Source organism: Tachypleus tridentatus, chromosome 2 (assembly GCF_004210375.1).
Source record: "Tachypleus tridentatus isolate NWPU-2018 chromosome 2, ASM421037v1, whole genome shotgun sequence".
In the NCBI taxonomy this organism is placed as follows: Eukaryota; Metazoa; Arthropoda; class Merostomata; order Xiphosura; family Limulidae; genus Tachypleus; species Tachypleus tridentatus.
The window spans coordinates 56,116,801-56,141,231 of NC_134826.1; the positions used below are offsets into that span (position 1 = coordinate 56,116,801).

Genomic DNA, 24,431 nt, shown 5'->3' on the forward strand with positions numbered 1-24,431 from the left:
CCAAGAACTCGACTGCATGTGTTTTAACATAGCTATAGATGTGAGTTTAGGCACCTACATCCCCTCTCACTATTATCATTTTTTAAGTTTTACTAAAATAGAGGTTGAATATGATAGGCTGTGTGTCCGTACTGTTATGTAGGCCCAAAATCATCAGATACATCTCTTAATATGACGTATTCCCTTTTATATAAGGTATTATATTTTATGAATATAATCTGAAGTTTTTATTGAAGTCGTTGGAAACAACGAAATAAACGAATGAACTTCTTTCATGTCGTCTTCTCAATTCGGAACACGGAGTCGATGAAACTGTAACGTGGAACATGTGGTACTGAACAGCTATTTTACTTCTTGTTTGTTACTTGAATGACGTCACATAGAAACAAAACTCAGCTCTTAATATGGTAGTTTTATCCCAATGTACAGTAAAAAACGTTAAATGACAACTGTATTGTTAGTATATTAACCAAATGGTTTTCCCTTTTATTCTAAAAAATCCTAACAATATAAGAATATTTGATCTTTTACAAAGACTACCGAACATAAACTATAAACATTATCTACTCACTGTTGCTGGATATAGTCCATTACTACAGATGGACAGTAAGTCTGCAACAAGAATTAGAACAGTACCCGTTATTGGAGTGGCCTAGATTCCTTATCCTGACCTAGCATTCAACTAATAGATAGTAACATCGTCAAACGTCCAGAATAAGTATATCACAAAAGTATTGGTAAACTGATTATTAGATTATAGATTATTGATTCGTTGTTAGGCCATGAGGAAAAGCTGTGATATTTATGTTTTCTCTCACTCTTATGGCTATAGATATTATTAAAATGACTTCACCTAATGGGTTAGCAAGATAAAATAATAAACGATAAGACTTTATAGTTAATATAGTTCAAGTAAACGTACGTAACCCGTGTTTAACAATCATTACATTAAAATAAATATTGTTAATTCATTTAGTTTACTCTTAACCATCTGATCCTATGTTATAAAAGAAAATCAACGGTCACAGTCCGTTTGTACAGTAAGTACTGTTTAACTTGTTTAAAATAAGTGGCTGAATCCTAGAACCTGTTACACAGAAACTTTTGTCTTGTAAATTAAGTATGTAAAATAAACCTAAGTTGTTTAATTTACATATAAGTAACTAACCTCAATGCAATAAAAGAGACAGAAAATACAAAATTATCTAAAATAGATTTTTCTCAGTATTTTCACCTCCATTCCATCACAGTCGTCTTCGAATAAGAACGTTTTGGTTCCAAAATCTCTATGTTCTCCAAAACGAGCAACATGAGTATTTTTCACATCTCCCACAGGAGCATAATACAACATTCGGAAGGATCCATCTTTTGTATTTTGTCGGTGTTTATGACGTTTCAAGAAGAAATCTTCCTCTACACCTATATTTAATGTCAAAGAAATGTCCAAATATGGAACTATTAATGATAAAATGTATTCAGTTATTTCGTTCCAATCTTTTAAAATATTCTGTTGCACAAAATTAAAATTACAGAAGACAATTAGAAAGAAAATCAGAATGTGGGCAAGTTTTTATAAAAGAGTGCGATGACAAATTGGATCCACAGATCCAGGTCTGAGAAGAACGTTTTTAAAATAATTTAAAATGTAAATTAAATAAAGACATCAACAAACTTTACGGATGTGTCTCAAAGATGAGGAACTGAATAAATTAACTCATCTACTACTGTTGCCAGAACTTTCGAGAAACGGTTAACTAAAGACAGAGTGGCTGAAATACATTTAAGATATGCCTGTTTCAATCCCGGTGTATGTTCTTCAAATGGAAAATAAATAGTTTTCATTTGTCACAGTAAATGCTTCTTCCAACTCATACTCGACATCTGACTGGAGGCTAGGGTATAGAGAAAGTATTTCTTTTTTTGTTTATATGTTTTTAATGGTGCGAGTTGTCTTAGTAGCTTTTCGCAGTAAAACCTAAGTCACAAACTATATTAACCTCGTTCTTAGGGCAATCTGCGCATCGTAATATCGAAATCTTTTACTGAACATTCTTACCTTTTCCGTCGTTGGGAACGACTAGAGATTAGGCAGCTAATTATCACCAACCATCGCCAACTCTTGGGCTACTCTTTTACCAACAAGTAGTACGATTGACCGTCTCCCACGGCTTAAAGAGCGAGCATGTTTGGTGTGACTGAGATTCGAACCTGCGATTCTTGAATTACGAGTAGAGTGCCTTAACCACCCGGCCATGCCCGACCAACATATTAAGTCATTACGCTACCAAACAATGTCTGAATTTGTATGATCCTATAATAAGCAATAGGTGTACAGACCATCATCATGTCCCCTGCTGGAATAATAAGTCTTCGGATATTTTACGCTAAAATCACGGCTTCGATTCCACTCGTTGGACACAGCAGGCAAGTGAGATCGTACCGAACACAATATTACAAATGTGGTCGAGCCAGTGGTCTGCACAATGAAACTATAAGTTCTTTAGGTCTGTATTCAATATTTCTGTAGATACAACTTAAATCTCTATCAGCCCTACCAGTAACAGCACCACCCTGTTTGTATGGCTTAAGAAATTGATAACGTACTACACTCATATTCCTTTATTTGTTAACACTATCAAGGTTATTATAATCCAATTTATAATTCAAATGATTATAACCCACATATATTATCTTGCATTTATTATAATTAAACCCATCTGCCATTTATTTGCCCAACTCACTAAATGATCTAAATCATTTTGTAAAGCAGCAATATCTTCTTCACAGCCAGCAACACCAAGACCTCAGCATCATAACAAATTTTTAAATAATTTATTGACCATTCTTTTATCTAAGTGATTAATTTAGATCTAAAAGAGCAAATGTCCTAAGACTTGAGATATTAATCTAACTTAATTGAACTCCATTAATAACAATCATCTGTTCTCTTCCAACCAGCTTCTTGTCTATCCAATTAGCTTACCTATCCCACACGCTAACAGATTTCACTTTTTGTTTGTTTTTTCCAAGGACGTAGAGAAGTGTTATACTGTTAAGCTCTACTGAGAGCTAAGTATCTATCGATAATAACTCATCGGGTTAGGTTTTCTGGATAAAGACGGTTGCGGAAATAAGTGAATAAAACAATCTTTTTTCAAAATATTTTATGTTCAGTCACTTGTACAAAAAGCGTTGTAGAACGCAAAAATGATTATTTAACATACTAGATTTTCAGGTATTCCGTGGTTTTAATGTATAAAAAAAACCACATTCAGATAAAGCGAGATGAGACTCTGATGCAACTTTTCGAAATGCACCAATACTTCGTTCTCCCTGTACTCGCACACCTGGAAGTGTAAGCGTTGGTTTATTAAATTAAAATGATGGAAAAGTCATTCACTTCAACTACTACACAATACACTGATTTCCTGTTAAAGTTAATAAGAAATTAAACGTTGTCGTTATATATATATATATAAATGCTTATAAATTACTTCGACAAAGACTTTGTATGATGCAACATGAAAAAGACTTCATCACCATCCAGCAATGGCTAACGATAAAGAATGTACAGTTAAACCTCAGAAAAACCACTGATGAATGATGCATTTTTTTTATGTAACACGACACACGCATTACTATTATGTGATATTTACCAATAAATGTTTTACTCATCGATTTCCTCAATAAAAATAATGGTAAAGTTTTCCATTCTTTAAAACTACTCTCCTGTTTTTTTCTTCTGCCCTACACAAATACACTCTTATCATGTATGAAGTACGTCAGGTTTAGGTGGCATTGAACTCTTAAATTACCGAGCAAAATATGTGTGGGTATTAACTAATATATGCATATATATTTTTAATGAGTTGAAGGTTTATTGTGAGAAAACAATTTTTAATATCTTCAGAAACACTTGAAACAGAATGTATCAGGCAGAGTTTATCTATTAAATAATTAAATAAATTCCAGGTATTCGCCTAAAGAAAAAAGTAACAACCCCTGAAAATATAACTTCCAAATAAGGCTATTTTTATCAGCTAACTTTTTCATCTCTTCTCTTCGAAACTACATATTCACCATGAATGTAACAGGAGAGATTTGAAATTAAAATAATTTCACCAAAAAAGAACTACACTGTTTTATTATTATTAATTATGCTTAATTTCCAAAGATATCGTTTTGCTACAACAAACATGAAAAAAATTCTCGATCAGTTTGAAGTGGAAGAATACATGATTTTAGAAACAAAATTAATTTGTTTGTTTGTTTTTTGAATTTCGCACAAACCTACTCGAGGGCTATCTGTGCTAGCCGTCCCTAATTTAGCAGTGTGAGACTAGAGGGAAGGCAGCTAGTCATCACCACCCACCGCCAACTCTTGGGCTACTCTTTTACCAACGAATAGTGGGATTGTCCGTCACATTTTAACGCCCCCACGGCTGAAAGGGCGAGCATGTTTGGCGCGACCGGGATGCGGACCCGCGACCCTCAAATTACGAGTCGCACGCCTTAACACGCTTGAACATGCCGGGCCGACAAAATTAATATACAGGTATATAAATATCAACTCAAAGCATACATAAATTTAGTGTTAAATACAAATATTTCAAACGTAATAAGAACTTTTAAATTTGACTTTGAAAGACGTATTTTGTTTCAGTTTTTTGCTCATAAAAATCTTTTAAAATTAACCACAATGTTACTGTTTGTTCACCAATAGTACATTGACTATCTATTTTCTTGATTATAGTCAAACTACTGAAAATTTAAAGTAATGTTACAATACACGATCATCAAACTTTATCAACTTATAAAAATTTTAAACAGTAACCAGAGTTAGTCACTGGTATAAATACTTGTTTCTAATGCAAGTTTTTTAAGAAAAGGTTTTGTTCACCCACAATGGCTGAGACAGCCTTTTAACGAATGAACCACTCAATGTTTTCAACAAAATGACATCTTACAATCTATTATCACAAAATTAATGACCAGTCTTTAATACTTAAACACCTTTTAGCTGTATGCCTCAAAAGTTATAACCCCGTGTACGATATATTATAAAAACAAACGGGTCAACATACGTGTGTCTCGGAGTGTCCGAGCATGAAGCGTATGTAAGAACACTATTTACATTCTGTAATTATCTCTTGCATATTCTTGTTTTCATGGAATAAAACTTTCCATGAAGAACATTAAATGAGGGTATTAAACTTCGAGAAACATTCATTACATCTACATTTTTATAAATATCACACGTCAAGTTCCTCATTATTCTATATCACGTGTTTTTGTGTATTCACTGAAAAATTATTGATTTTTTAACGGCGTCAAAACTAAACTCTCAGTTTAGTGTTAGCAATTCTAATGTTGTTATTACTGGGTAGCTAGTTGAAAATTTAGAACACGTCAAACCATGTTCTATTAACTTCCGTTTCTTAAAATTATGGAAGACAAAGGTAATTGAAAATAATAAAATAAAATTATTTGTTCTTCACCATAAATGAACATTATAATATGCATATACACGTAAATATCTTTAACTTTGATACGATTTTAATGAAGTAAAATAAGGTACAGCCGAGTATTAAGAAACAGTAAAATAAAGTGGCAAGTTTCAAGCAGCGGGCAACAGCAGGGTATGTGAAATGAATATCAGTGCTTCCCAAACTGTCACAGACTTTTTGCAATTAAGTAAATTTTATTTATTAACATAAGTTTACTTTAAATTAATATATATTTTTTTTAAATTTCAAAGTTGATTTATTCGTTCGTGATACACAGTGAATTTTTTTACTTGTCTTAGTGAAGGAAGCGCTACTGGTCCAGCCATAGAAACTTGCAAGTGCTACAAATGGTTTGAGATATTAAAAGTGTGCCGTCAGTTACAAAAAGTTGGGAAACACGGCAGTAAATTACAATGGTTATAAACGAAGTAGTTTCATAAATCAAAATATATTAATAATAAATTAATGATGGATAAAGAAGAAAGCTTACAGTGCAGAAAAAATGTTCAGTAATTGAGAACACAGAAGAGATCAATGAACAAAGAAGGAAACACCTGAAATCAAATGTTAATAAAAAAGTTATATATCAAGACTGAATAAAATCTGCAAAATAAAAGAAATGAGAAAATATCAAAGAAACAAAAAATTAAATAATTCAATAAATTCAACAGAGAATCTGTTTTTAGGATTTATTTTCCAGGTCAGAAATTATTTTAAAATTCTATACTATTTCTGACATAACCCACAAAACGTTTAACAATTGTGAAAAAAAAAACAAAAAAAATTTAACTGTACAAAAAAATTCAAAACAGAACTGGCAAGTTTCTAGTATTCATTAAAGCAAGTTTTACATACTTCCTGTGTTAATAATATCATTATCATAATGCACTAAAAATACAAACCGTTACACTTTGTACACAAGTTTGGAGCAACTACGAAACACGGTCACCTAAGTTGTTTTTTTTAAAGAGTAATTGTTTGACTTGTCATACTAAAATATCAGTTATTTACCTGTTACTATTTAACTGAAGACTAACATATAATACACATCTTTAATTAGTAATTTCAGAATTGATTCAAATTCCACAAGAAAGTTAGTGCATAATATTCTAACCACCAAATAACAGCATTAGCACTGGGTAGTTATGTTATGTTTCAAGCAATCAGAAGTTTAGAAGAACAGATTTTATATGGTAACAATATAATGGAATATACAATAAAATCAGAGGCATATACATATTTCATAATATTATTGAGAGAAAACTTCATAAAGAAAGGTTAAGTATAAGCGTAAATATAGCATATTTGGAACTTATTAAGAGAAAAGTTGGACTTATTACCCAGTGTTGGGTGATTGTTGAAAATGGAAAGGCTTTATTTGGTAAAGAGTTCATACAGTGGCGGCGCCAGTATATTTTCGTTGTGGGCGCTGAGGTAAACAGTGGAGGGGCTTCCCAAAATGCCATCAATATGAAGTATAGATGGTAAATTATAATAATGTAAATACTAAGGTACATTTCAGAAAGGTGTGCTATTTTGAACTGCGTTTTCAATGCAGTTTTCATTGGAAACTCATACTCTGATTAATAATTCATTATTACAAATTAGAAATAATCTGTTTATGAAAATATGCATATATGTGAAAGAGGAAGCTCACCTAAATTCCACCCAAGGTAACACATAATAATAAAGAAAATCAAGATTAGCTTAGATTGAATATTTAATATACCATTAAGAGTAAAGCTACAAATAAAAAGAAATATAACATAAAGACAGTTTACATAGCAGAAACGAATTATTCCATGTGAAGTTAATACACTCTGATGAAAAGTAAGGTCATTATCAGGCTAACTATCTTTCATCATGTTGTGTTTATAGTCAATATTACTTCAAAACAATGCACCTGTTCTGGTGATTGGCAGCAAATGTGTCTATAACACTATCAATATCGAGTTGTTTTGCCCTCCTGGAGTTTAGTGATATGACAGCAAGGTTGCTGGTGCGGTTGTTATCATTCCTATTGCACAAGAATGTCTTCAGAAGCTTGAGACATGAGATACTTCTCTCACAGACAGCTGGAGTGACAGACAGGATCACAGCGATGCATACAAGTTTGTGGGGATCCATGAAGGCATCCTTGTAAGGCTCCAGCATGGTTTCAAGCTCCAATGGTTTGGACACTTCCTACCTCTTGTCTTTCTTCCTGGCAATTAGCCAGTTCAACTGGTGAATCTCCACTGCAAGGTCATCCTCTGCCACACTATTGTTTGCTGCCATTCCAAAAGTGCTTGCTTGTCCAGAAATGTGGAGTGTTTGGGGTTCAATGCAGTTGCACCCATCAGAACGCTGCTGGAATCAGAGAAGAATCTTCTCTTCAGTTCATTAAGCATCCTGTCTAATGATGGCATAGAAGGTGTGTCTCCTGTCATCTGGTGTTGGTTCATCTCTTTAGCCAGTACTAGATGTGATTGTGAATTCGTCCAGGTGTCTAGGGGCAGATAGCTTTCCACATTGATGCACCATCTCAGTGAGTATTCCCACTTTCTTATATATCCTCACCAGACTCTTCCAAGTCTTTTCATGCTGCTTCAGTTCTCATTTCTGAGACGCTTTAGGATTGTTACAATGGGAGAGAAGGTTCTTTTTACAGCCAGACAAGCAGCATGTTGGCAGGCCCATCTTATACATGTATGCTATGTTTTACTTTTCAATAAACGAAATTAATGGGTAAATACCTGTAAAACTTTTGGTTTATCAAGTAAAATCCCTCATGATCTGTTGTAACTTGAAATCAACGTGGTTGTCTAATCTTAGTCAAAGCTCAAGATGGAATGGCATTACACAGGGAGCGGCAATACAGCGCATGAGTTTCAGTGCATTAAGTACGTTGCTTTGGGACGCATGACACATACTTCCGTCTTAATGAAGACGTTGAGTTCTACAGATCTATTTCTCTTTGATGTAAATTTTTAAGCAACAACGACGATTGTGTTTTCCTTATTTTATGAATATATTTGGAAACAATATTGGGGGCTGATGGGACTTGGCTTATTGGGGGCCCAAGCCACCCAAAGCCCCCCTGGCACCGCCACTGATTTCATAATCTGTTGTTCCAGAGTCGAGGTGGTGACTCTCATTATTACCATGCAATTGGATAAAATTCCAAAACAACCATTACACCATGTTAAATTAACTTGCTAGTAATTGAAACATTGTTATTTGAAGGGATAAACATATAGGTGTCATTATTTCAAACAGAACTGACTATGTTTCTGAAATGGAAGACATTTTGAATGACACCACAAAACTTAAGCCCCTCGATATCAACTGTTTAAGTTCACTGTAAGCATGAGTAAAAGCTCCAGACTTTAAGATATCTTGACACTTGTAAACTTGTCTCTAACACTACTTATACAGAACTTTACCCTACAGGTACGCATCTAGTTTTTTCGTGTGGCTGACCAGAATTACACTAACTGGTTCACTCGTCAGACCTATTCTATCTACTCTATATCCTCATCTATAGAGTTCCTCCATATTTTAAACCTGAAATGAGCTCACCAACTGAGAACAAATTTACTGTTAAAGGCATATTTTACTTTGTTTAAGAGATACCTATGTCTTACAAGACAAATCAATTAGTTTCGGCCAGTTCTTATTCCCTAATTTTTACATTGAGTTAATAGCATAATTATTAAATAGTTATCCCCAACCAACAATGCCCTGCACTCTGACTTCAATCAACAAAAATTCACGCAGCTCTTTAAATTAGTCCTCATGACAGTCAGTTTGCTTTTAATGGTTATCTTCATAGAGAGAAAGGCGGAGTGGCAAAAATACATATATCTGACTCTTGAAAATGTTTTTCTCCATCACTACGAATGTCAAGGACTGAATAATTATACCGTTTATTATAAACCTGTGTTATATATGGAAGATGTGTTGATAACACTTTTCCATTCTTTCCAAACACTGACCATGCAAAGAAGTTTTTAGATTACCCAAACTCACAACATCACAAGTTAGATAAAAGATAACAATAACAGTTTTTTAGATGTCCAAATCAACAAAATCAATCATCTCTTTACCACATTCGTTTATTGTACGAAAACATTTACTGGCTTATATTCTCGATTCGGCAATTTTATGCTAGGCTCTTTCAAACACAACTGTGTTCTAAATCTTCTAAGACAGAGCGCATAATGTTCCGACTACTTCCGTCTTCGCTCAGAAATTTCAAAAATTCATGACACGTTACAAAGTAATGGCTATGTCTTTAATTTCTTATACTTTGTCATACGAACATTTTTGACAAATAAAACAGAACACAATCCCCAACAACCCACTAGTTCTTATCACGCCTTTCATAAGTAAACAAAATCTGAAATTAAAATATGAAATTAAAAAAAATCAAACATATCACCCACAAATTAAGCTACGTTTGGTATCTATGTTAACATTTATCATTAAAAATAGTTTAAAATCAAAGGCACTTTAACCATTCCTATATACTCACGAGTCATGTACATATGCAGTTATGGAAGCAGTAAAGCTACCTATATTGGTAAAAGAGCTATATGTTTACTAGAATTTAATGTGCACTGGTACGTGGGAATTTCAATTAGAAGCAGAAATAAACTAAATAATCCGCCTGAATCTTGTTTTCACTTGCACAGTGAGAATAATAACCATACCATACTTCTTTAAAAAATTCATATTCTCGACTTTCGAACTACAGATTATAAATTCTTTATTAAAGAAAAAGTCTCCATTTTCAATGACCATCGAAACCTAAACATTAACCTCACCTCCACCTTGTTGTCATTAATCTCATCCATTCCAGATTCTCAGCATTTTCATTTGATTATTATTACTTTAAAGACGTGGTGTTCACACTTAATGTTTATAGACAGGTTTATGTCTCAGATCTTATCGTGTTCCATTATATTGTTATCATTTTAGTCTGTTCTTTCTGAACTTCTGATTGAATAGTTTTCTTATTCACTCAATAGCTAATATTTTTGTAAAAGAATATTGTGAAACAATGTTTTGAGGTTTTAATGATATAGATGGGAGTTAAATCAATTCCAAATCTTGCATAATTAAATATGGTTTTAATTTCAATATTTATCATTTATATATTTTCAATATTTATCATTTATATATTTTCAATATTTATCATTTAGAAATTACTTAAAACCCTAAATAACTAAAAAGATGTAGAGCCCACAATTAACAGCTACATGTGCATAGCTGAAATTACATATGTAAAGATCACTAAATATATTTTCATTTAACATTTTAACTTTTCTTGTATAATTAGTAATTTTTTATTGTTACATTCTATTTACTTTTGTTAACTTTTGTATTTATCCGAGCACTGCGTTGGTTTGCTCTATGTAGGTTCCTACTTTAATAAGTTTTTTTCTGTTTGTTGTCCAAAAGGTAATTTGCACACCTTTAAAATATACATTTTTGAATACAGATAATAATTGAAGCACGAAAAAAGAATGTTCCAAAATTATTCTAATTTACTGAGCTTTCTAACTATATTATAAATAGGTAAAAAAATTATTACTCATGATAGTAGTAATTTCAGTTTGCGTGTATCAAGATCTATGTACTTCATAAATAGTCAATTTTACCACTGAAACTAAAACTACTTACACTCTTGTCTTTTACAAAATGAACTTTTTATTGGTTACAAGCATGTACTAGTGATAAATGGACACGAGCAAACAAGTGATTTCATGAACACGGGCAGTTTGGAGAAGTTTGTGGTGGATGTGGTAAATTCAGAGATATTTCAGAAAATGAAGAAAGAGAGAGATTCCTATTCTATATTTAGACCAATCAGTTTCTATAGTTAGTACATCTAATTGGTGGAAATTTGAAGCCCTTATAAGAGAAGAAACAAAACGTAGAAAGAATTAAGAACACGTGAAACAAGGAAGTGAAGATTGAGTTTTCATTTAAATATTTCTTTTTCAGATTAAATTTTGGATAATATCAAAATTGAATTACACTCTACATTTAATGCTATTCTATTGATACACACTGTTCATAAAATTTAATTAGACTTTGAATGTAACCCTGTGAAAAGGTTGTGACATGCACTTTGATAAACCTCCCACTTGTTTCCAAACGTTTATTTAAATGTTCATTTTAGTTTAAGACTTTCCCTTCAAGTATGAACATTTCCAGATAGTTCCCAAATCTCCTTTTTTTAATACAGATCACATTGTACTTTTAACAATTATTATGAACTTATTAGGTATCAAAAATCCGTTGGAAAATTAACACTTAGAGTCTTTGTAACCTTTGGTCTACCTGAAGTTTTGTTAAACCTTCTTAAGACCATGAGTTTCAGTTTAGAAGTTTAAGATTTTTACATACATATCAACCACATCTACAAAAACAGACCTTAAGAAAAACCCCTTACCAATATTATAAAGATTTCTCAGCTTCCACACTTGAAATAACTAGTAAAAAAACTGGATATACACTTCAATCACTTTTCCTTATTGTATAACATCCCTAAGAAACATTTAAATAGGATAGATGCCATCTTTGTGCAGTGAATGTAAACATTAGAATTCTTCAAAGCAACAGAAATTGAGAAATTATGGATTGATTTTACATAAATGGTGGCTGCATTAACTGCAGTCATCACATCGAAAGTTTAGGACAAAATGTTTTGATAAAAAGGACAATATAAAAGATACTTTCATCAAATTCATGTACAACTTAAAATAGTGTTTAAAATAATAATTAACAGTTTCAATTTTTTGGCCACCATTTGATTTACCTTCTTATAATTTGGGTTAGTACATATATAGTTAATATTGGCTGCATGAAAGGTCTGCATATAGCAAAAACAAACGTCATTTGTTTTATTACTGAATTTCTTTTTCATATGAAATCTATTGTATCTTTCCTTACTGTGTGATTTTAGTGTAACCTTCCAATTAGTCTTTTTTATTCACTTATTTTAGCCCAAAGCAAAATATTGTTGAAATTTAATAAATATCCATTTCTAGTTAATGTATGCTAAGTAAATACAGATCAGCTGAAAATGAATGCTCAAAAGTAGGATTTCATCATAGTTTTAAGTAGCGTTTATTTTATAGTCCAGGAAGAGGAGCTCAGGTTTTCAGTCTTTGTTCAACGTCATTTTAATCCTGTGGGTTTTAGTGCCATCTTTAAACTTCTCTTTTGTATGTGGTACAGATGACATTCAAAATGATATTAAATCACTTTAATATGAATATGTGAAATGAAAATAATATTATAATATATGTTACACCTGGAATTTTTGTTACGAATGTTTCAGTTTGTTTAAAAGAAAATCTTTCCATAAACGACACAAACTGCAATTTTTCTCGTGTGATTCACGTGCTTTGAAAAATCTTAACTCAGCACTTTTTATCTTAAACTTCCGTGCTCAGGAATGTCTTTTACACCTCAGTACATATGTTTGACCTGATTGGCACGTTTGTTCTGAAGTCTGCAAGCAGGCTTGCCAGAGAAGCATAAACATTTTCCAACCTCAACTCTTTTACCCATGGAGGTTAAAGTGCACTTTTGGAATGTTAATTTCAAAGTTTTTATTAACACCAGTGAGACTGGTATCAAAACAGTTCATAATTTAAATTTAAAATTGTTTTACTTTTTTTTTTAATTTCAGAGGAAACATAGAAAAAAATTAGGTATAGTTTTGCAACATAACATGTTCAGTTTCTGTTTTTTACATCAACCATATACAAGTATTTAATAAATTAGAAATTCAAATTTCAGATACCAACAAGCTAAATATAAAATAAGAACCTCCCATCTCTATGATTTGCTGAGATATCAATATATTTAGAAAATCTACTAGTGGCTTTCCCCATCAAACCAATCATTTGAAAGTTCTTAACTACTACCACCTTTTACTAAGTAGCTCAAGCTTATAACCAACAGAAAGAGTTTCCCTTATGTGTAATTGTGACGAGGGTAAAAGAAAGAATTTTGTTGAAATAGTAGGTGTGATAAATAAGTTGTTTCTCTGAACAGAAAAGGGATTTTTTCACGAAACATACTTTACTTAGACACTACTAAATTACAGGGATTTTGAGGATTCTAATATTGTAATTTAATGTTTTTTTTATTTTTCAAATGTTAATGTTTGAAGTACAAAAATTTTCCAGACATCCCTCTCGTAAGTCAAGTCAAGGATTAGTGATAGTACGTAAGCACGAGTGCAGAATTTCATAACACTGATACGTATTCAAAATAAATATTTTTCAATGTGTTTCTCTTTTACCTTCTATGTTTTAAGAAATATAACTAAAATTTAAACATTTATGAGTAAATTGTAATGTGTTTATTTATATACACAAGTAATGTATGGTAACAAAATAGGATACATTTGTAGGCCAGTATGTAGTTACACAAATGCAGTAGGCATAAATTCAGGTAAACTTGAAACCACATTTGAAACTTGATAGTTTTAAAACAAGAAGTTAATAAATCTTACAAGTATGTGGCCAAATAACACCATATGCACATTGTGAGATTTGACAGACATCAAATAGATGGGCAAATATAACACTGAAACACCTGTGATTTAAATGGATCTGCGAGGCTCAGAATCTAGTGTTTATTGGACCAGTGCATCCCTGAACTATATAATAAATGTTTTCACATATTCTAATTGAAGTTTTATTACCCTTGGAAATTCTAAGTGTTGTAGGTAACATAAATTGCTTAGTGCAATATTGTGTTCTTTGAGCAAGAACATATATGAATGACACTTTTCTGTTTTCCATGTGGGTTTGTACTTTACGGTGTCGTACGTATTACAGCATGCTGCACAAAGACAGGCTTAGATGATCAATGATTTGAGCATCATTTACAGTGGGTTTAACCTTCTATGTTGAAAGTAAAATAACCACAAAATTTATGGGATGTGTTTAACAGTTGAAACTCTCAAGGTACATACTTTGAAACCCCTTGATTAATAATGAAGGAAAAAGGACACAGCTGCTTGTTTTATTTCTGATTTTACAGATTCTCTATTCATTATATTTGAGTTTCCTACAGGCTGAAGAATCAACTTGTAAACATAATAACAAAAAATATAGAGTTTTACTGTAAAAAGTTACATTCATATAAGTAGTTCCAGACATTATACGAGTGAAATGAGATTTTTCAGACAAAGTATTTTTAATCTCATAATGAAATTCACTTTTGTACAAGTTAGAAAAGAATTGACAATTTCATGAACAAATATTAATAAAACAAATACTTCATTAAAAAAATCAGAATTTTCATGTGCAAAAGCTTTGTAATATTTACTAAAAGTCTTCAAAGATTTGTTAAGATACACTTTATATTAGAAGATACTATGTAAACTGTAACAAATATATGGTCGAGTCAGGTCCTTTGGAAATAGTGTCCATGCATTTAATGGTTGCCATGCCCATCTTCTATACTTTACCTTAAGACCTACAGTATATAGGTTATTAGTTGTCATTAGAAAGAGCTCAGCTTATGATATACTCTCTCAATGCTTAATTAAATAAATGTATATCAGTAAAAAGAAATGTGTAAATATATCAGTTAGTGTTAAATCTCATCTTAATTTTTATGTATACAAAGGAAACAATAATTTGGTCAGATTGACTGAGCCTGTAGTGAGAGAGCTAATCCAAATTCAGATAACTCTTGCTCACTGATCAAAGTGTGTGGTGTGTCTGGAAGGGAGTTGCATATGTTTGCACCTGGTTGTTTTGACTTTGGGAATAAGTTCTGCTGTTATAAATTGACTATCTAGTAAACTTAATTTGAAGTCAAATTGTTAGCCTTGTTGTGTCAAAAAGAGAAAGAAAATTAGAATAGTTGTATATCACTTAATCCTGCATTGCATAAAGTGACTATAGTCAAAGGAAGATTAATTGTTAACAGCAGAGATTAACTTTTCTCTGTGGCTGTCAAAACTTTTCTCTCCACAGCAGGAAACAACAACCATTCATGATCTTGAATTAACTGCCAGACACTAGGGGTGTGCCAACATCTGGAAGCATGAGAGGGAAATGCAAGTATAAACAATCCTTCAGCTCTGTCCCTAACTGGTAGATCATGCACAGAAATATCAGCTGATTGTCATACTTTTTCTGGGTGTTTACAGTAACAGAGATAGGTTATTGATGCCATAACATCAAGATATAAGACAGTGTCTTGTATATCATAATGCTTATTACAGAATATTTTATTGTAATATGTATCATAGGAAAATATGCAGTTACTTTACAATATTACTGTGATGGAGAAATGATGTTGATTGGGGTCTGACCGTGAAATCTAATTATGTAATAAAAGGGTTAAGTGTTATGTAAATCATAATTTGTGTATAAAAGGCCATACTTATAAGTATGTGAAAGTGTTTTATACAATAGTTTTGTTCACAGTTTGTCTGGTTTAGCATATAATTTTCTCACTATTCACAAGTAAAAAAAATGTAATTGGAAGTAATGGCACTGAAAATTGAAAAACTAATATGATTTTATAGTTAATACAAAAAAAAGTAATCCTGACACTATGGTAATGCATCTTTTCTGGGAGTATGTATGATACTATGAAACAAAGTGTTACAGAAACAAATTTTTGCTGCATTTTAGACATTTACAATACATGTGAAAATATTTTTGAAGGTTTTACCAAATGTGAAACCAAGTCTTATCTTTTCCCAAAAAGGTATAGAATGAGTTTTGAGAGATGTGCCCTTTGAAGAATATTCTCCCAGACTATTAGTAAAGAGGAAATATACTTTCTACAAGAATACTGATTATTTATTTTTGATTAATTTTTACAGCCACAAAAGTTTGATACTTGTGTTAAGCAGTATCCGTTAGCCCTAGTTCTTTCTCCAACAAGAGAACTGGCTTGTCAGATTTATGATGAATCATCAAAGTTTGCTTATCGCTCTCGCATAAAGCCCTGTGTTGTCTATGGAAGAGCTGAACCCATTCAGCAAATGAAGAACTTAAACAGAGGTTGTCACTTACTGGTGGCTACACCAGGAAGACTGATAGATATGATGGAATGGGGAAATATTAGCTTGGAACTTGTGAAGTAAGTATTAGAATTAAGAGTAGTAATTATGAGAAATTACTTGAATATATATGTCCTGTTGGGAAAAGAGGAGCATAAGTATTTAATTGTGGATATTGAGATTTAAATTTATCATTGAAAATCACAAGCATCTAATTATTAATAGTCCTTTGATCAAGTAGCATCATAGCTTACATTGTCTCATGGAACATAGGTTGTTTTTTGACCACAGTCTATTTTAAATTTTTTGTTACATTTGTTTCAATTGGTCAAAAATTCAATCTAAATAGTGGGCTGTTAAGAATTATACCTACAATGTGACAGGAAAGATCTGTTTATGAAATATGGTTATTTTATTTTCTAACAATTTTTAAAAATTTACAAATATTGCAGAAATGGTATTTTAGCAGTTAGTGTAGGCATTTACTTTCATAGATAAAACTTTAAATTTACACTTTTATTATGTTCTGATATCATATTTGTAGTTGGTATTTTATTTTAATGTCTTAAATTTTCATTTACTTTTTCCAATCAAATTTTGACATTTTTGGATCTCCCTTATTAATTTAATTGTTGGATTCTTAACTGAAGGTACTATCTAAAGAGATTTTGATGTTTTGACTGGTTCTTATTTTTAGAATAAGGACAGTGTAAAACCAGTAATCATATAAGATGCTTGAAACTTGAGCAAAAGAAGGTGAAAAAATTTATATAAATCTGAATACATATTTAAAAGAATTAACATACTAAATAATTATAATTTTGTCACTTCAAATGAATAATTTGGTAAAAACATTAGTGGAGTTGATAGAGAGTGACTAATACCTCAGTAAACAAGTTGGACAGTGAAATCACTGCCAAAGATTGTTTGAGATATTTAAATGTTTGTTAAAGCAGTTGAAACCAAGCTGATTCCATTTACAAGCTCTTAACTTGGACTGCTATCAGATGTAATTAATCAGAAAATAAATATCTGATGGAAGGTAGAATCAATTTAATTAAATTATGGTAGTGCTAAGCTTATGTGTCACATTTAGCTGGAAAAAAAGCAGAAAAGTTAAAGCTGTCATCAATTAAATAAGTAATTGTTTCTGGACAAGGAGAAAAATTCATTATGTTTAATTTCATGATTTTGTAACAAAGACTTAGTTCAAGAATCTGAGAAGAAAGGTTTTACATACTGCATAATTAAATGTATGTTTAGACTAGGATAACAGATCAGTATATTTTGTGTTTCATAAAAAGTGATGATAAACCTGGTGGAAAGTTTCATCCCACCTCTGTAAATAAATAGGTACAATAGTGATTGCAGAGTTAAGATGTTTGTATATGAGGTTAAATGTTAACTCTTTTGAGATGGGTCAAAGGCTATTGCATTTGTTGTCTTGCATTTAGAATTTAGCTGAATTTATGATTTCATCTCCTTCAGTTTGGGGTCAAACTTTAGACTGTAATTCAAATTTTTGTATATTACATTATTTCATAACAAAATAGTTACAAGCCAATACTGAGAGCTAATTTTTGATTGTGTTCATGTTATGAAACTGCTCATATGATGTATAGATGTTTTGTTTTTTGGTTATCTTTGTATCACTTGTTCTTCCCACTTTCAAGAATACCTTAAACAGTCACAACTGTACTTATATTTAAAAAAAAGAAAGCTCTGGTATTTAAAAACAATAACAAAAATACAAACAGGATGAACACTTCACTAGATATCACAACACCTTTACTTCTGTGGTTGCATTTTCAGACTTTTTTGCTTTTTATCTACAAATGCATAAATATATGAAAGTATGTGTTAGCTCTTTTGGAAAGATGTTAATATATGTTAAAAAAATCAGAAGCAATCTCGACTTTATAACAGAAACTTTGTTTAAAAATGATTTTGAAAACAACTAAAAATGTTTAATATATTACAGAAAAGTAAATATATTTGCCTGTAAATTATTTTTGAATACATAGAAGCTTTTTAGTTAGAAATTTGAGCTGTATTTAACTGAAAGCAAAAAATCCCTCACTGCTTATGTTTAGATGCCACTTAGATTATTACTTAAAACATATTTGTTGTGTTAGTTAGTTGGAACTCATCTTTTGTTAAAATTCTCTTAAAGTCGTATGTTTTTGAAATTCAATAGATTGACAACTGGAAACTTGATTTTCATTATAATTCTACATAGTTTCTTATTGTGAAATTAAATTCTATTTGTAAGATGGACTTGGGTAATTTCCATGTTCACTGATATCATTAAAGTGTGTGTGTTTAGTGTTATATTATTGACATTGCTCTTGGATCTCAGTTTCAAGCTTAGCATCTGAAAGAAGTATGTATGTGAGATTTACTGCTGTTTAATTTTCTTCAACCTTTTTATAAAAAAATTATAAGAATGTTTGCTCAAATTCAACCTCATAATTTAACACATTAGCAGTGACAGTTTTCACTTTTGTATATTTTACTTGCAAAGAAACATTGAAACATAATTTTCTTAAAAATTCTGGTAAAGTTTCTTCTCCCTTAAGGTACCTGGTGTTAGATGAGGCAGATCGTATGCTGGACATGGGTTTTGAACCACAGATTCATCGCATTGTTTTAGAGCACAACATGCCACCAACAGGGAATAGGCTAACAATGATGTTTTCTGCAACATTTCCAAAAAAAGTACAGGTTAGTATTTCTGTTCTATTTAACATACACTAAATGGTGAAAGTATAATTTTTTATAGTTACTGCATTGATGGGTTTGTAAAGAAGCATTCATATGGTTTTCCATGATGAGGAGAAACTCATTTGAAGTAAAAATGTATTTCAGGATATGCCTGGTATGGGTATTAACACTTCTACTAATAAAGCAGAGTACAATGTTTCAACCTTCTTAGGTCATCTCTTTGATAACTTTGTTAACCAGAAGATGACAGATGTTCTCTGATTTGTTAAAGTGTTAATACCCATACTAGCTTCCTGAGATACATGTTCATATGGTTTTGAATAGACCTAGAATAATAATTCTTGCTGTTTTTCGTATAGTTGCAGAGTAAAATTGTGTAGTTTACTGCAGGGTGAACCATTTCCAAATATATGTATTTTTTGTAAATTCTACCAACCCTTCAAAAGTGAAAACAAAAACAGTATTTTGTTATTTCATTTAGAACTAGCACAGTACAACACAAATGTCACTTACATTTAAACCACATTTTTGTGCTTAAATACTTAATCATCAGTAAGCCTTAAGATATACACACACAAAAGGTGGTTATAGCTGCATAAAAATATACCAAAGTATCTACAGACCTACAGAGTTAATGATAATTATGTGCAGAAGCTTGTTAAATGGCAAAACTAAGAAGTAATGTTGTTAAATAAGAAAAATGAAAAATAACAGTCGATGCTGGGGAACCTTAAATGCTCATTTTAAAACACTGCTGGACTTTTTGGGATCTGTAGTTAAAAGGGCGATCCAGCTGAAATGTTCTCTGTTGTTATTACCTTTATAGATAGTTAGTGTATAAGAAACTTTCTATTCTCTTTTTCAGGCAAAAATAGACTGTCAGTTATATTTTGTTTTTTACCTATTAGGAGCTGGCTAGGAAGTTTTTACATAACTACATTTTTCTTGCTGTGGGTTTGTTGGAAGTACATCAGAAAACATCACTCAAAAGATAGCATGGGTAGATGAACTAGATAAACGGTCCTTTTTGCTGGACCTTTTAAATGCAGCAGGACTAAAGTGTGCAAATACATGTAAGAAGGATTTCCAATATATTTCAACCTGTACTTTAACCAGTGTGGTATTTTTTTATGTAAACTGTAATAACAGAATGATCATGGCATATGAATATGCATTTCTTGTCAGATGATTACCTATAAAAACCTTGAATCATTGAAATTTGGTGTTGTTGATTTGAAGTAGTTAATAAACATTTCTTGTTTGTTGAAGTATATTTCTTTGAATCAAATCCAAAAACTCTGCAGTGTTTATTTTTATATTGAGCTGTTTAATCAAATATCATAGATTTTGGAGAAGTTTTTTTATAACTTGAAAAATTGGCATCATTCTTTACCTATCTTGTTACCTAAAAGAAATGCATTAATGTCTTTAAAAGCTCCTTGCAACAAGAAAGGTGTTCCAAACAAAATTAAGCCTAACTGTGACACAAAATATTTTATGTTGGCATAAAAGTTAACTATAAAAACTGGTTAAAAGAAAAGTTTTTTGGAAAAACCCAAATTTTGAAAAGCTTCATGTTTTTATAGGTTTCTTGATCACCATAATTTTTAAGCTTGTTACTGAAAAGGGGTTGGATTTTTGTTTTCTACACTCTTTTCCTTTAACATGTTTGATTTTAACTCAATCTTTTTTCATTCGCTGTGGAATTACAGAGAAGTGTACCAGTTGTTGGATACTTAAAGCTGATCCTATGTAACCAACTTTTTCATTGTAATTTTATGTGTATATAAAATTATATATTTTTATGAAATTAACATGTTATATTTATACGATTTTATAAACTTCATTAAAGCTGTTAATGGAATAGATCTTCAGTCATTAAAAGCAGTGTATTAGAGAACTCCGATCTCATAATTTTAGTGATAAATATCAAGCTGTGATGTTATTGACACTTGAAACCTGATATAATACTGTAGATAAATTTATTACTGAGCTTGATTGTATTTTAGCGAGTAATATAATATGAAAAAATATTGACTTCAAAAGTTCTATTGAATGTTTTTTTGTATTGACTTAGAAATTTAGAGTACATTGAAGCTGTTTGCATTTTCCATTAGCACTTGACTCTTTAACCTTGACCTTTGTGGAAACCAAGAAAGAAGCAGATGCACTAGTGCACTTCCTCACAGAAGAAGGCTACCCAGTAGCAAGTATACATGGTAATAAATCTCAGCGGGAAAGAGAGTATGCTTTGTGGTCTTTTCGATCAGGTCGTAGGCCTATTCTTGTAGCCACAGCTGTAAGTATCAGAATTTAATATGGCAAAAGTAAGGTAAAATGCATGGAGGAAAATGAACTCTGTCCAAGAAATATTTAGTAAAGGTTTTCTAATGTGATTATTTAATCCTTGAAACTTTTTTAAACTTTAAATCTTTTAAAACAAAATTTATAGAAAAAAAAGAATAAAAGATTGGTACCACAGTTATTAAATTTATATTTGTTTGTGGTGTTGCTATTGGCATGCTAATATATTGACACTCTTCACAGTGGACAACTATTTTTGGCAATGTAAGTCATGAGGCTTTAGTGAGTTATATTCAAAATGTAACATTGTACAAGTTTTAAGTTCTAAATTTTATAATATTAAAACTAAATTCTCAGTTCCCCTAGTGTGAAAATTGTAACATTTGATTGCAGATAACTGCCAATGTCTAATATATTTACTACTCTTTCAAAAAGAATGAAATTTAATGTAAATTACTCATCATAATGTTGTAATCACTTTGGCAAAGCATAACTGTTACTGTCCAATCTAATTTGGTAACAGTCTTAAAATGGAAAGTCAGGCCCCCTCTTCCCATATTCACATATCACATCCTTTTTTTCAGAAGTTGCAAGCACAGGGTGTTCAGAATGTCACTGTGCACTTGTATATTTATTAACAGACATGTTTCAATATAGAATACGGGAGTTAAATGTGAATGACAATTATAAACAATGTTGAAAGTGACCCCCGTTGGCATCAATACAGGCTTGGATCCTTATTTTGTTTCTAAACACTGCTATCAGTTGCTGGCTTGAAATAGACTGAATGAATGCTGTTATCGCTGATTACAAAACTGCACAGTGACTTTCCGAACACCCTGTAGTTCTCTGTAATGTTTAATGTAATTTACATATAAATAACTGAAAGCCAAGATTTTAATTTATCAAATGATGTATTCTACTACGTTGGTTTCTGTAAAGAGTTGTCTATTTTGCTTCTAGTTCAAACTTTATTCCCATGGAAAATACATCAGTGAGCTCAGCTGGATTTTTAACAGCTCTTGGAGCATAGTTAGGGTCATATGAGGTATTCATTATTAAAGTGATTTACAACTTGTATGGCACAAATATTAGTTAAGACATGGGTTTAAAGGGCAATGAAACCAAATTTAAGTATAAAAAAGATGTTTACTGTTACAAGTTTAGAGATGTTTAGGATAAACATGTGTAGTTAATGTTACAATTTGAAGTTATTCGAGAAATAAAACAGTAATTGAAATTTATTTCAATTTTGTTTTGGTGGTTACAAGATTAGTCAAATTGACCAACCTTACATAAAGAAAAGAAAGTAACAAACTGAAGTTTTAATGAAAAGTAACAGAATTATTTAGGAGGTATCAGATATATTATTCAAATTAAATTTGAAAATTTTCAAATGAAAAAGTGTATTTAATTTTAACATGAAAATTACTCAACACCCAAAGCAGTCAATTAATGGTTGCTTAAATCTTGTGAAATTTCATGAAGGTACACAAAATGTCAGAAGTTAGTGTGGAAACCGTAAAGGTTAATTTGTTGTCATGAAGTGTATTTGAATGAGTGCATGGTGAGAAAGCTAAGCAAGTAAAATAGAAAAATTGTTCATTTTAATCTTTCTAATATTGTTGTACATGACCAAATTGTATTTACAAAATTTAAGAGAAGTGTGGAAAAATAAGTTGTTTATCTGTTTAACAACTTGTTTCAGAATATTACTTGTTATCCCTAACATTGCACACCAGCTGCCACATTTTGCTTCTTATTGTTTTTCCCTTAATTTTTTCTACGTTGCTGGAAATATGATTCTGAGATTTATGAATTATCAAAGTGTTATAGTTTAAAATATTGAACTTTTATTTTATTTTTATTTCTTTCCCATCTTTTGTGTTGTAAGTTAACTGCTACATTTTAAATTAAGTGATTGAACTAAATTTTATGTAGTTTGGTTTCAAAGTATGGGGAAATTGTTGATTCATTATAATTTAATATGTATAATTTTGGCACTTTTGGTATATTCATTGTTATTTCTTATACTGATAATCTTTGCATGACTTTGTGGTAAAGGTGGTTGACTTAGTCTGTTGGTCATGGGTTTAAATCCCATCATCAAATGGGCTCTTTTCATCTGTGTGAGTAGGTGATATATTCTATTTGCCATTCTCACTATTCAATTAGAATAGCCAAAGAGTTAGAGGTAGATAGTGTTGACCAGTTTCATTCCCTGTAGTTTACCACTTCCAAGGAACTTAACAAAAACAATTAAACCAGAAATTGTAATGTGTATAATTTTTTGTAGTGCATGAACAGAACATGATGGGTTTGGGTTCAAGCATAGAATAGATGTCAGCTTTAGTTTAAAACCTGTTCTTGGATGGAAGTGAAATATTAATGAAATCAAAACACTTGAGTAATTATTTGATTTGACCAAAATGAATAAAATAATTTTTTATAGGTTGCTTCTAGAGGCTTGGATATACCAAATGTGAAACGTGATTAACTATGACTTACCGACTGATGTTGAAGAATCGTTCATCATTATTGGTCGTACTGGAAGAGTTGGGAATTTAGGTTTGTCTTAGGTTAGAAAAATAGATTTCTAAGGAAAAGAAGATTAAAACACCTGAAACAGAAATAGTTATCTCTAAACTCTGGGTTTATCTTTTTCTTTCAATATTTTACTGTGTAGCTTAATTTGTAAGATACAAGTTCATTAATAAAGTTGAAAGCAAACTAGAACACAGTTCCTTGTGTCCCAAAAGTACTTAGTGAAATCAAACATTCTCAAAGGTAAATTCTTCCAACAATGGATATTAACAATAGTATATAAACAATGCATGTAAATCAACAGCTAAGCTTTTAAA

The 24,431-nt window shown here is 31.2% G+C and overlaps 1 protein-coding gene and 1 pseudogene across 5 annotated transcripts in view; one reads left to right on the forward strand and one right to left on the reverse strand.

Moving 5' to 3' along the window:
* Nucleotides 1-24,431, reverse strand: part of LOC143243888 (putative iron/ascorbate oxidoreductase DDB_G0283291) — a 238,734-nt gene that overhangs the window by 93,609 nt on the left and 120,694 nt on the right. The gene's annotated exons all lie outside the window — the stretch shown is intronic.
* Nucleotides 13,482-24,431, forward strand: part of LOC143243891 (ATP-dependent RNA helicase DDX3Y-like) — a 73,730-nt pseudogene continuing 62,780 nt past the window's right edge. Inside the window, exons 1-6 of the transcript XR_013024799.1 lie at nt 13,482-13,528; nt 16,363-16,622; nt 19,122-19,266; nt 20,175-20,339; nt 21,384-21,565; nt 24,023-24,059. The product of XR_013024799.1 is annotated as an ATP-dependent RNA helicase DDX3Y-like (transcript). The remainder of the gene's footprint in view (nt 13,529-16,362; nt 16,623-19,121; nt 19,267-20,174; nt 20,340-21,383; nt 21,566-24,022; nt 24,060-24,431) is intronic.